The sequence below is a fragment of the Eutrigla gurnardus genome (genome assembly GCF_963514095.1).
Source record: "Eutrigla gurnardus genome assembly, chromosome: 22".
NCBI lineage: Eukaryota > Metazoa > Chordata > Actinopteri > Perciformes > Triglidae > Eutrigla > Eutrigla gurnardus.
In genome coordinates this window covers 9713517-9726696 of record NC_139933.1, presented here as the reverse complement: position 1 = coordinate 9726696, position 13180 = coordinate 9713517, and the positions used below count along the sequence as shown (strand labels likewise).

The window sequence follows — 13180 nt, the reverse complement described above, 5'->3', positions numbered from 1 at the left end:
CATTCCTCCACAGTAGGTTCTCCTGGTTTTAACCACCTTCTAGTAATTTTCTACTCTCAGCACTTTGGATCTGAAATAAGTATTTGACATTAGAAGAAACATTTTCTGATGTTATGGCACCCAAGTATAAAGACTCAAATTTAAATTGAATGTCCATCTGAAAAATGCTTTGCAAAACTTTATATACCTCCTGCCAAAATGGAATCAATAGCCATGTTTCCATCCAAAGTGATTCGAATTACTGGGAAATGCGCATTAAAAGAAATTCGAATCATGTGTGTTTCCATCAAAAGAACGGACTTTGGTGAAAACTACAAATTCGCGCGAGTTTTCTAAGTCACGCGAGATTTTCCGCGGGTTGGCATGGCAACCAGCCTGTAAACATTCCGTCGTCTTCCTGCCGGTGACACCGGCTGGACCGGCCGGTGCTTGGGTGAGGTGCATGGGCTTTTCACACAGCCTTGTGGGCACAAGTGGCCCGAGTTCGGCCGTGTTCAGCTGTCTGTCTCCCGGCTGGTTTGCGTGCTGCGCGTCTTGGCGTTTCGCGTTCGACGGAGAGTCCGCCTGTGTGGACTCGCGTGGGGCTGGGCGGGCCGGTGTTTGACCGATGTCCGAGGGCTTTTCAGCAAGCTCTGACGGTGAGAGTCCCGACAGTTCGGCGTGGTTGAGGTCTCTATTTAAATGTCAAACACCGGAAGCAGTCGGGGTGAAAGTGCGCTACGTCACACTTGATTCGCATACAGCTGTTTCCATCCCATTCGAATCAACCAAAACCCGGCCATAGCGAGCGTATTTCATTTTGTGCGAATCAGGGGATTTTAATGCGAATCACGGCGTTTCCATCATCATTTTCCGATGCGATACATCTAGATGCGCATCTAAACAGCTGATGGAAACGCACCTACTGATGCACAGGACCAGAATATGTGAAAATGGTTTGCCTTGAGACACCCACACTGTCGCCAGAGGCGATTCTAGAGTCTGTTGGGGCCCCAAGCAAAATTTTCAGTGGGGCCCTTCTGACTAAACAATAACAATAATAATCTTCTAAATAATCTGACGCCAACGAAAGATGTATGAAACCAACGTTTTTTATATTCAAAATGTGCATATATAAATGTCAAGAACAATAAAAACAATATAATAACTAACTAGTTTATTTACACTTTATTTTTATGAGGAGGTCGGTTGAAAAAAAAAGTATCTTTTTTAATTCTGTCTTCCATTGTGGTCTTTAGCGGCAGCGGCGGCGGGGGGGGGGGGGGGGGGGCATCAAATAGATTTTTTAACATTCATAAAACAGCCCTCGGGCCGAGTCTCGGGGGGCCCCTGGCAACTCGGGGCCCCAAGCAGTTGCCTGCCTTGCCTGTTCACAAACAGCGCCTCTGACTGTCGCCAGCAGGCAGAATCATTTTTGTAGTGCCTCTTTTGAGCCGAAGTGATGAAAAACCTTAGAAGGCTTTTCCATCAGAACTCTCGCCATACTGTTGAGCTTGTTTTTCATTGTATCTCACATAAGTTCTCCCAATCTTCTTCTTTTAAAACAAGGTTTCCTTCCTGTTCCCATTTTTGTTTTACATACAGTGAACTACATTTTGTTAAGTGTAACCCCTTGTAGATTCTTGAGATGAGTTTCTGGTTATAGCCAGCACAATAAGCTTCTATAAACACTCTCAACACAATATTGTCCCAGCCTACTTGTGTATACCCCTTCTCTTTTGGGGTTTTTCTTTGTACATGTAAGAAGTTCTTACAGAACAATTCAATTATTGTTTTGTCCCATTTGTCAAAGTCCTGGATCAATTTTGGGCCCCAGATTTCACTGCCATACAGAATAATTCGATGAAGCATGCATAGACCTTCCCTTTCTTTTAGCTCCTGCTCTATCAGAGTGTGGAGGGGGAAGATGTGATCTGTGGTACGGGAATTTGGTAAGAATCCAATTTGGCATTTATTTAAAACGGTGATCTGTGACAAAACTGAGAATCCTCTTATTCAGGATATCATAGAAGGTTTTTCCTAGGTTGTCTAACTGTTGACGGATCCCACGATAATTATTAGGATCATATTTATCTCCTTTTTCAAATATTTGCGTAATCAAACCTTTATTCCACAGGTCAGGAAAGACACCAAATCTTAGGATAATGTTAAATAATTTAAGTAAAGCCAATTTGAATGTATCATCTGAATATTTAACCATTTAATTTAATATGCTGTCTATTCCACGTGCCTTTTTGTTTTTCAGGGTCTGGAGGCTCTCATTCAGTTCCTCGTCTGTTATATGAGCATCTAGAGGATTTTGATTTTCTTTGATTACCGTTTCTAAAGTTTCCAAATTGTTATGGGAAATATTTTGGAGAGAAATATATTGATCAGATGTTTAATTAGGGGATGTTCAAATGTATTCTGGTTTCTCTTTATGCTGTCAGTTTTCCATTTATATGAATTAGAGATTTTAAAGATCCCATATTTCATTGTTTTTCATCATTTCCACACAGCTGTGAGAGGTCCAACAACACTGTTTTCGATATGCATTGCCCCAAACCCATCTGTGGTATATATATATATATATATCTTATAAAATTCTACGGTAAATCCATCCAGATCGGGTGCCTTTCCATTTAGCAAGGTTTTGATTGCCCCTTCGATTTCGTTTCGTCTAATGTTGGCCTACGCAGATCCTCCACATGACCACCGCTGATTCTAGGGAACTCTGTTTTATCTAGGACATCCTCCATGCCAGCTGGAGAGCAGTCAGAGGAATGTAAGTCAGAAGAGAATTTTGCAAATATTTTGTTAATGGCTGTTGATTCTGAAAAGACAGCACCTGATGGGGATTTGATACTAGAAATCAACCTGGACGCTGCTGCAGCTCTGGCCTGCTGATCCAGAAGCCTACCAGCTTTGTCTCTTTTATGACTTTTAAACATACAATAACTTTGTTTATGACTTTTTTTGACACGCTACACTATGATCTTTTTTAATTACTTTTTCGACATACTATTGTTAGAATTGGCTTTTACTTTGTTCACTTTAGACTTGTACTTTTTCACTAAACTCATATAAATCACTGGTTGTGCTCATTAGAACAGTGTGACAGTTAACCTGATAAGCAGGAACCCGTTGAATCTTCAAGGCCCTCTTTGTTCTGACTGTTAGGTTTGCTAGAATAGATACACGCCTCAAGGACAACACCCATACATGTTTCATATAACATTCCTGTAAGTTCACGTCAATTCAATTCCATTTTAATTCAATTTTATTTATAGTGTCATTACAATTTCAAAGTCCCAACATCACCCAGGGGCAAGCATTACAGCGACAGTGGCGAGAAAAAACTGCCTTTTAAGCAGAAATCTCGTGCAGCCCAGGCCCTTGAGTTCCAACTGCATTTGGTGTTGGTATAGTAGTACACTGAAAAAAATTTGGAGTGTTATTTACTTAGGTTTTTGCACTTAGAAATTGTAAGTAAATTCTAAAAGGACAATCATCAAGTAAACCTTACTTGCAGGATACAAGTTACTTTTACTAGCAAACCTCAGGTAATTTACTGATTATTATTAATATGGACATTGAATTTTACTCTCTCCTTCTTTGTAAGTTTTACTCAGACTCTGACTGCTGCAAACTGAAAAATCTCACCTAAAAATCAATGGCCTTTCAAGGTAATTTTAAATACCTTTTTAAGTTTTATTTATGGACTATATGTAAGTAACATTTACACAGCATTTTACATATTTTCTGCAGTTTAAATTGCCTAAATTTGTTCTTAATGTTTTTGTGTATTGAAACAATGACTTTAAAAATGAGGCAGCTGTTAATTCAACACATTTATTTTTCTGTGAAAAAATATGTTTTTCAATAAAACATGTTTTAAAAGGTTTGTAAACAATACAACACTCACATCTGTGACCCTTTGAAAATGGCCCCACAATCCAACAGTTGAGAACCTCTGGTTTACCTTGAAAATGCTGATCTAACTTCCCTTCCTTCCTTTTCTCTATTCCTCCCCTTCTTCCTCGACCCGAAGACAGCACACATTCATAAAGTTCAACAAGTTGAAATAAAAATAACATCATTAAAACGAGAACATAGACACATGAACAAATGTGCCGTTTTTTTCTTTTGGTTCCCTCTTTGAAAGGACAACTCTTGGGTCAAACATGTGCACTCAAGCTATAAGCTTGTTTCGCAGAGACTGGATCTTTGGGGACAGCTTAAGGACATCAAGCTCTAGAAGAAGCTTCTGGAACACTTCAAAAGTGTACTTCATTTTTGGTGGGTAACTCAAGTTCATGGCATAAACAATGCCCATCAGCAGGAGACAGGCCTTTGTAACACTTCCACAGTTGTCAAGTACCTCAGTCCCTTCAACCACAATCGACACATCAGCGTCGGATGCACCTTCATCTTCTTCTCCTGTGTGGTAGACACAGATCCTCAGGACTTGCTCAGCCTGGTCCTCTTGAGCTGCCTCTCTGCTGATACACTGTAAAATATATGTGGATCCATGTTCAGGTGCATAGTAGAGCTTAATTTCTGATTTAAATTATTGGAATCTGGAAAATACACACAGAAATAAATCAAACCTGATTAGAACTAGATTTTCATATCAGTATAAAAGTCAACTTAAAACTAATAATGATAGGTACCGAGGGTTTTAGATTTACCTTACATTAGCCGTTCAAATCAAATACTGCGGCAGAAGAACTTTCCCGGTGGAGGCTGTAAAATACAAAGAAATCAAATGATTAATGCATCATACTCAAAGTTACTTGAATACCAAGGACAATGGAGAAGCAGCATTTATTGGGCTATATTAATATCACTAGAATATATACAACATTAGATTGTCCTTTCAACTTTTGTATCCATTACATTTTATGCTGCGCAGCACATAACTTCAAAATTTAAAACATATTCTGCTTCATTTTAATTTGGAATAGTATATGTTCTCTTTCAACTTATTAAGTGCAAAGCACTACACATTTTTTTAAATTATATTTTACTTTTTTTTTTTTTTTTACCTGAATAGCCAGATGACGTTGCTTGTGACACTGCTTGCTGTAGTTGCTGCTTGAGAGGGCACTGTGTCAACAGCAGAAAGTCGGTGGTTTGGGCTGAAGGACAAAAAAACATAGACAAGATAAGACATTAAAACTATAGAATACTACATTAAAACTACAGAATCATGTAACCAAAATAAACTGTACCATTGTCAAACCCATGTCGTTCTGAATATAATATGCACACTTATTGTCACACTATGAGGCCACAACAACCACACTCACTGCACCAATAGCTTTTAAAGACTGGTGATGCCAGGCGTGTGTTTATATAGGCCTATTTGTCTATAGCTCCATGGGCACGAGAGAGATAGGTGCGCACACACACACTGTGACGGAGCGTCTTTGAACGCACCGTCAGACCGGGGCTCGCTCGCTCTCCTTTTCCACCGAGGCATTTTGAGGGCCGGTTCGGAGCCGGTGCCCAATCGCGAACCAGTTCTTCCTGTTTCCACAGACAAAGAGCCGGCTCTCGGCCTGGAAAACTGGTTCCCGAGCGGCCCAAACTCCTTGCTGGGCTGGAACTGGGCCCGGCTTACGTTAGGGGCTGGGGGCGGGGTTAACGCTCGAGGCAACGGGGGAAAATACGCCGCTGCGCAGTTTTACTAACGTTACTGTTCCCGGTAAGTTTCACTTTTAAAATGTTTAACCTCGTTGCAAACTAACGACACATTTCTGTTTAGTTTACCAAGCTAGTGATTACGTTCGTAACAGCAGCAACTAGTGGCTTTGCTTCCTCAGGTAATGTAATACCCCTTTTCCACCGAGGCATTTTGAGGGCCGGTTGGGAAAAGGGGTATTACCCTAACCCTAACCCTAACCCTAACCCTCTAACCACTAGGCCACCTGCCAGCCATGAACAACCCTTTTTATGGCTTATTTGGACTCACTTCACCCAGACTTTGATTGACACGCGATACACAAGCATATGTTACGGCTTTTAAATCATTTTTACAACATTTTATGAATTTTGTCGATTTTTCACTTTTTTTTCGACATGCTATAGTATGACTTTTTTTTTCCCACGAAAAATTTGACCATGTCTTTTTATGCTTGTTTTGGACTCACTACACTCAGACTTGACGCGACAAGCGATATGAGCGATTTTTATGACTTTTTAATATTTTTTATGAATATTTCAAGAATTTATTTTGACTGACTTTTTCGTGAATTTTCGACATGCTTTTGTATGACTTTTTTCTAAAAAAGATTTAAGATATTCTTCCAGCGTAGAGAAGTTTTTATTTAGCAGTGGACAGAGAGGAAGCATGTGAGAGAGAAGGGGACGTGACATGCAGCAAAGGACCTCCAGGCGGGATTTGAACCGGTGTCGTCTGCATATATGTTTACATGGGTAAATGGCTTGCACTCTAACCACTAGGCCACCTGTGGACTCACTACACTCAGACTTGACGCGACAAGCGATATGAGCGATTTTTATGACTTTTTAATATTTTTTATGAATATTTCAAGAATTTATTTTGACTGACTTTTTCGTGAATTTTCGACATGCTTTTGTATGACTTTTTTCTAAAAAAGATTTAAGATATTCTTCCAGCGTAGAGAAGTTTTTATTTAGCAGTGGACAGAGAGGAAGCATGTGAGAGAGAAGGGGACGTGACATGCAGCAAAGGACCTCCAGGCGGGATTTCAACCGGTGTCGTCTGCATATATGTTTACATGGGTAAATGGCTTGCACTCTAACCACTAGGCCACCTGTGGACTCACTACACTCAGACTTGACGCGACAAGCGATATGAGCGATTTTTATGACTTTTTAATATTTTTTATGAATATTTCAAGAATTTATTTTGACTGACTTTTTCTGAATTTTCGACATGCTTTTGTATGACTTTTTTCTAAAAAAGATTTAAGATATTCTTCCAGCGTAGAGAAGTTTTTATTTAGCAGTGGACAGAGAGGAAGCATGTGAGAGAGAAGGGGACGTGACATGCAGCAAAGGACCTCCAGGCGGGATTTGAACCGGTGTCGTCTGCAAATATGAAGACATGTGTAAATGGCTTGCACTCTAACCACTAGGCCACCTGCCAGCCATGAACAACCCTTTTTATGGCTTATTTGGACTCACTTCACCCAGACTTTGATTTACACGCGATACACAAGCATATGTTACGGCTTTTAAATCATTTTTACAACATTTTATGAATTTTGTCGATTTTTCACTTTTTTTCGACATGCTATGATATGACTTTTTTTTTCCCACGAAAAATTTGACCATGTCTTTTTATGCTTGTTTTGGACTCACTACACTCAGACTTGACGCGACAAGCGATATGAGCGATTTTTATGACTTTTTAATATTTTTTATGAATATTTCAAGAATTTATTTTGACTGACTTTTTCGTGAATTTTCGACATGCTTTTGTATGACTTTTTTCTAAAAAAGATTTAAGATATTCTTCCAGCGTAGAGAAGTTTTTATTTAGCAGTGGACAGAGAGGAAGCATGTGAGAGAGATGGGGACATGACATGCAGCAAAGGACCTCCAGGCGGGATTTGAACCGGTGTCGTCTGCATATATGTTTACATGGGTAAATGGCTTGCACTCTAACCACTAGGCCACCTGTGGACTCACTACACTCAGACTTGACGCGACAAGCGATATGAGCGATTTTTATGACTTTTTAATATTTTTTATGAATATTTCAAGAATTTATTTTGACTGACTTTTTCGTGAATTTTCGACATGCTTTTGTATGACTTTTTTCTAAAAAAAGATTTAAGATATTCTTCCAGCGTAGAGAAGTTTTTATTTAGCAGTGGACAGAGAGGTAGCATGTGAGAGAGATGGGGACGTGACATGCAGCAAAGGACCTCCAGGCGGGATTTGAACCGGTGTCGTCTGCATATATGTTTACATGGGTAAATGGCTTGCACTCTAACCACTAGGCCACCTGCCAGCCATGAACAACCCTTTTTATGGCTTATTTGGACTCACTTCACCCAGACTTTGATTGACACGCAATACACAAGCATATGTTATGGCTTTTAAATCATTTTTACAACATTTTATGAATTTTGTCGATTTTTCACTTTTTTTTCGACATGCTATAGTATGACTTTTTTTTTCCCCCGAAAAATTTGACCATGGCTTTTTATGCTTGTTTTGGACTCACTACACTCAGACTTGACGCGACAAGCGATATGAGCGATTTTTATGACTTTTTAATATTTTTTATGAATATTTCAAGAATTTATTTTGACTGACTTTTTCGTGAATTTTCGACATGCTTTTGTATGACTTTTTTCTAAAAAAGATTTGAGATATTCTTCCAGCGTAGAGAAGTTTTTATTTAGCAGTGGACAGAGAGGAAGCATGTGAGAGAGATGGGGACGTGACATGCAGCAAAGGACCTCCAGGCGGGATTTGAACCGGTGTCGTCTGCATATATGTTTACATGGGTAAATGGCTTGCACTCTAACCACTAGTACCCCTTTTCCACCGAGGCATTTTGAGGGCCGGTTCGGAGCCGGTGCCCAATCGCGAACCAGTTCTTCCTGTTTCCACAGACAAAGAGCCGGCTCTCGGCCTGGAAAACTGGTTCCCGAGCGGCCCCAACTCTTTGCTGGGCTGGAACTGGGCCCGGCTTACGTTAGGGGCTGGGGGCGGGGTTAACGCTCGAGGCAACGGGGGGAAATACGCCGCTGCGGAGTTTTACTAACGTTACTGTTCCCGGTAAGTTTCACTTTTAAAATGTTTCACCTCGTTGCAAACTAACGACACATTTCTGTTTAGTTTACCAAGCTAGTGATTACGTTCGTAACAGCAGCAACTAGTGGCTTTGCTTCCTCGGGTAATGTAAGCTGACCGGCTAGCTAGCCAGCTAGCGTGATATTGCTAACAACAACGTTAGCATGCCACTTTCTGACTGCCGTTGGCTCACTAAACGTTACCAACTACCGACGTTACATAACATCTGTGTTCACAGCGCCGTGGACACGTTTGTGTTCTCTGTGTTTGTAGAGCTGTCGGACATCGGCGATATTGAACGGAGGTCCAACCTGCAGATGACTAAACATCAAACACTCTGATCTATTGATCACACACTGTTCTACACTTTAAAAAATGTTGTGATTTTAGTATTTTGTGTATTTTATTGTTATTGTATTATTTACCAAAATAAACACTTTTTCTGAAGAGACATGTCTGCTATGCTTGAAATGAGCGCTGCGGGGGAACCTCAGACGTATACAGTGACGTAATGACGTGGCTCTCTGGGCTCTCTAGCCGGTGGAAACGCAAACAGGTTCTCGGACGGTTCGCAAGTTGAACCAACTGCGAACCAGCACGGCACCGGCCTGGCTCTTGAACTATGGTTCGCGTTGGTGGAAAAGGGGTATCTGTCTCTCTCTCTCGGTCGGACAGTAGATTACATTTATATAGCGCTTTTCGGTCGTACCCGATATCCAAAGCGCGCACAGTAACCATTATTCATTCACACCGGTGATGGTAAACTACGTTTGTAGCCACAGCTGCCCTGGGCTGGGGCAGACTAAGCAGCGGTGTCGGGGGTCGGGGCGCGCTCCGTGCTCTCACACACCGTCACACACACCGTCACACACACACACACACACCGTCACACACACACACACACACACACCGTCACACACACACACACACACACACACACACAGAGGGGCAGAAGAATTACCGTTGCTACGCGACCCGTCCATGTGCCTGTGTTTAACGTTACGCCAGCTGGAGGGAGAGAGAGAGGCAGGCGAGGCCTAATGGCAAACACTGGATGCGACGGTTAACAAGTGCCCCCCGCCCCCAGTCGACAAAGGAGTAACTTACTCCAGTACTACTCGAGTAGTGACCCCGAACCTTCGGATAGTTAAATATGCCACTCGTTGCAGCCCTAAACATGTCCACCACATTATATCCTACATTGTTATGAAAACCACCGTCAACTTCACATTAAAAGAACGTGCTCGGCCGTCCGGGAGCTAGGCTACACGTTTCATAAACACAAAACAAACCACTCGGTTTAAACTTAAGATAATTATCAAAAACGATGGTGGAGCTCACAACTCGTGCACTTACCCAGGGAACAGCACATGAATGTATTAGGCTATATTATCGGAACAGCAAGGTCCGACTGTTGTACCCCGGGGGTGCACCACCAAAGTCCACAGGGACGTTGCGTTTAGTCACCATAGTAAAATTACGCTACAACATGTAGCCTATGGTAATGGCAAGTGGGGTCATGTTACATTTTATATTATCATCATATTATATTTGAACTTTTCATATGCAGGAAAACCCGGAATGACTTACCTTCAAGGTGATTTAGCCGCTCCTGCCGCCATTAATCCTGACCGCAGTCACCCCGTCTTCATGTGGTTTCGCGGTCAAAGACGCACATGCGTCCTGGAGGCGAGCATGGTCACAAGGCGCATGTGTAACACTATTAAAACTTACTTGATATTTCTAAGTTCATGTGCAATGATATGAAACCTTTGAATATTATGTGAAAATATGTAGTAAAACTTACTCTTCCCACACTGTTTATTTATTACATGAATGACATATAGATTTACTTGAATAATTCCAGTTCTCACTGATACTTACAATTAGAAAATAAAAATTGTGACAGTTAACCTAGTAAATATTACTACACCACAAAATCGTTTTTTTCAGTGTAGTAGCATTAACAGTAGAGGTGGCATTAACAGAAGAGATAGTATCAACAGTAGTAGTCCATGGCAGCAGGCACAGCCAGGCCGAGATGGATCCATCCCAACCATGTTGCCATAGACCAAGAAGTAGGAGTAGCTGAGCAGTCACGCAGCAGCAGGTGGAGCTACAATATGGTGTTTCCAGCATCAGGCCAGTTAGCAATCTGCATCGGTCAGGACCTCAGCGGAATCTGCTGGACCAGAAAGCATAGCCAGACTCCAGGAATTACTCCCGGGAGTCTGCTATACTATGACTTTTTTCAATTACTTTTTTTGCAGGGGGGGGGCTGGAGACGCTCAGCTGTCATTGGGCGAAGGCAGGGTCGTCCCGGGAGTCTGCTATACTATGACTTTGTTGGGGTTGTAGCAGGAGCAGATTTGGTTATCAACAGTTAACTATCAATATCAATATGATTATCGGTATTAATAATTATATTTAATATATTATCATGATATAATCATGAATAAACGGGGCACCACCCTGGGATCAGGGAAAAGATAACCTAAAACTGTATTCAGTCTCAATATAAAGGTTTTATACTCACATGCCAATCATCGTGATGATTGGCATGGAAGCATAAAAAATTAAGAAGGGCGTGAAATTCAAGCACTGGCCTTCACAACCTGCTGTTATCCAGTGACATATACACAACAAGCACAAGAGACCGCTAGTTATAACATAATAAGATTTATTAAACCCAGTAATAATGATCACAATCAATAACACTGCAATTAACAAAGCCATATTACCTAACTACCTAACACACAAAGCTAAGCTTAAACAAAGGGAGAGACACACGTGGAGTGTGTGTGTGTGTGTGTGTGCGTATGTGTGTATGAAGGTAAATCGATGTCAAAACACTTAGAAAGACGCGCAGTAGCGTGTGTGTGAACGCATGGTTATTTGTTATGCGTGCGTGCGTGCGTGCGTTGTCGTGCGCAGGTTGTATGTCACGCGTAACAAGAAGCGTGTAATTGATCCGGAATTGATCTGCTGTGCGCACCTACTCCGCGTAACTTGAACGTGTAATGTAGTTGCCTCCCGTGGTTGACTGAAATGAACAGGCCAACTACATTACGCGTTCAAGTTACGCGGAGTAGGTGCGCACAGCAGATCAATTCCGGCCGCGCAGCATCAGAATCTGCGACCGCACGTGCGTGTGAACGCGTAACAACATTTGTCAAACAGTGAGAGACAGACGTGCGCACGCTGCTTCATATGTACGCAGCTTCTTGTTACGCGTGACAGAGTCTGCGCACGTCGTTTCCGCGTACATGTGAGCGCCTGACAAAAATGTTCAATTATCTTCATGCGAGCGTTAATGCGTGCGTTCGCTAAAAAACGCATGAATGTTACGCGTAGTTACTCCGCGTAATGTGATCACAGGCGTGCAGCAGCCATCACGCGTGAACGTGCGCGTGAACGCGTGACCATTATAAGTCAATGAGGAAACTACATTACACGTCAGGCGCTGTGTGCTGCACAGGCGTCAAAGCACGCGGGTGTGACGCGTTCAGTTGATAGTTGCGCAAGTAATATGAAACGATTCTGACGCCATAATGTGTGTGCGTGCGTGTGCGTGTATGTGCGTGCGTGAAAACAGTCTGTTGCTCGTCCAGTGAGTTTGGGGGAAAGACTGCGGCCTAGGACAAAGGGAAACGCTGCAGACGTAATCTTCACCTCCTGGCGTAACGCGAGTTACTTTGGAGAGAGGAAGTTTTTCTGGTGGCCGCGGGATTTATAGCTCACGGCTGGTCCGGGGGACCCCCTGGAGTCCCATGCAGTTGCCAGCCAATAGGGCGCTAGCTGTGTGACGTCAGATCTCGTGACCAGGTGGAGGTGACACTAAAATGGTGGTTGTAGTTTTTTATCTCCTTTGTCCCATTGTCTGGCCGCATTGTGTAGGCTTTGTAGGCCGCATTATGTAGTCCTAACGGTTAGGTCCCAACAACTTTTTTAATTACTTTTTCAACATTTTATACTGACTTTAATTACTTTTTCAACATGCTATACTAAGATTTTTTCCTTAAAGTTTTTTTTTGGCTAGAATGCCATTGAAGCCTTTTTTTATTCCTTTTATTGAGACAGTGTGGAAACGGAGAGATAGCGGGAGATGATATGTGGGAAACCCGGGACCACCACATCGAGGACATTGAGCCTGCCCTAACCACTGCACCACTGGCCGTCCCTTTAATGACTTTTTTAATGACATCCTGCATGTCTTTGGGAGGAAGCCGGAGAACCCAGAGAGAACATGCGGGAAACACGTCGTTGGAGTCTAACCCGGAACCACCACAATGAGGACATTGAGCCTCTGTACATGGGGCGGCTGGTGGTGCGGTGGTTGGGCAGCCGCCCCTTTAATTACTTTTTTAATGACATCCTGCATGTCTTTGGGAGGAAGCCGGAG

At 42.2% G+C, this 13180-nt stretch overlaps 1 long non-coding RNA gene across 1 annotated transcript; it reads left to right on the top strand.

Annotated features, from left to right (window-relative positions):
* Positions 1–8542: 8542 nt before the first annotated feature.
* On the top strand, positions 8543–9225 carry LOC311032677. Its single transcript, XR_014599197.1, has 2 exons — positions 8543–8763; positions 9052–9225. It is a non-coding gene; the product is annotated as an uncharacterized lncRNA (long non-coding RNA).
* The last annotated feature ends 3955 nt before the right edge of the window (positions 9226–13180 follow it).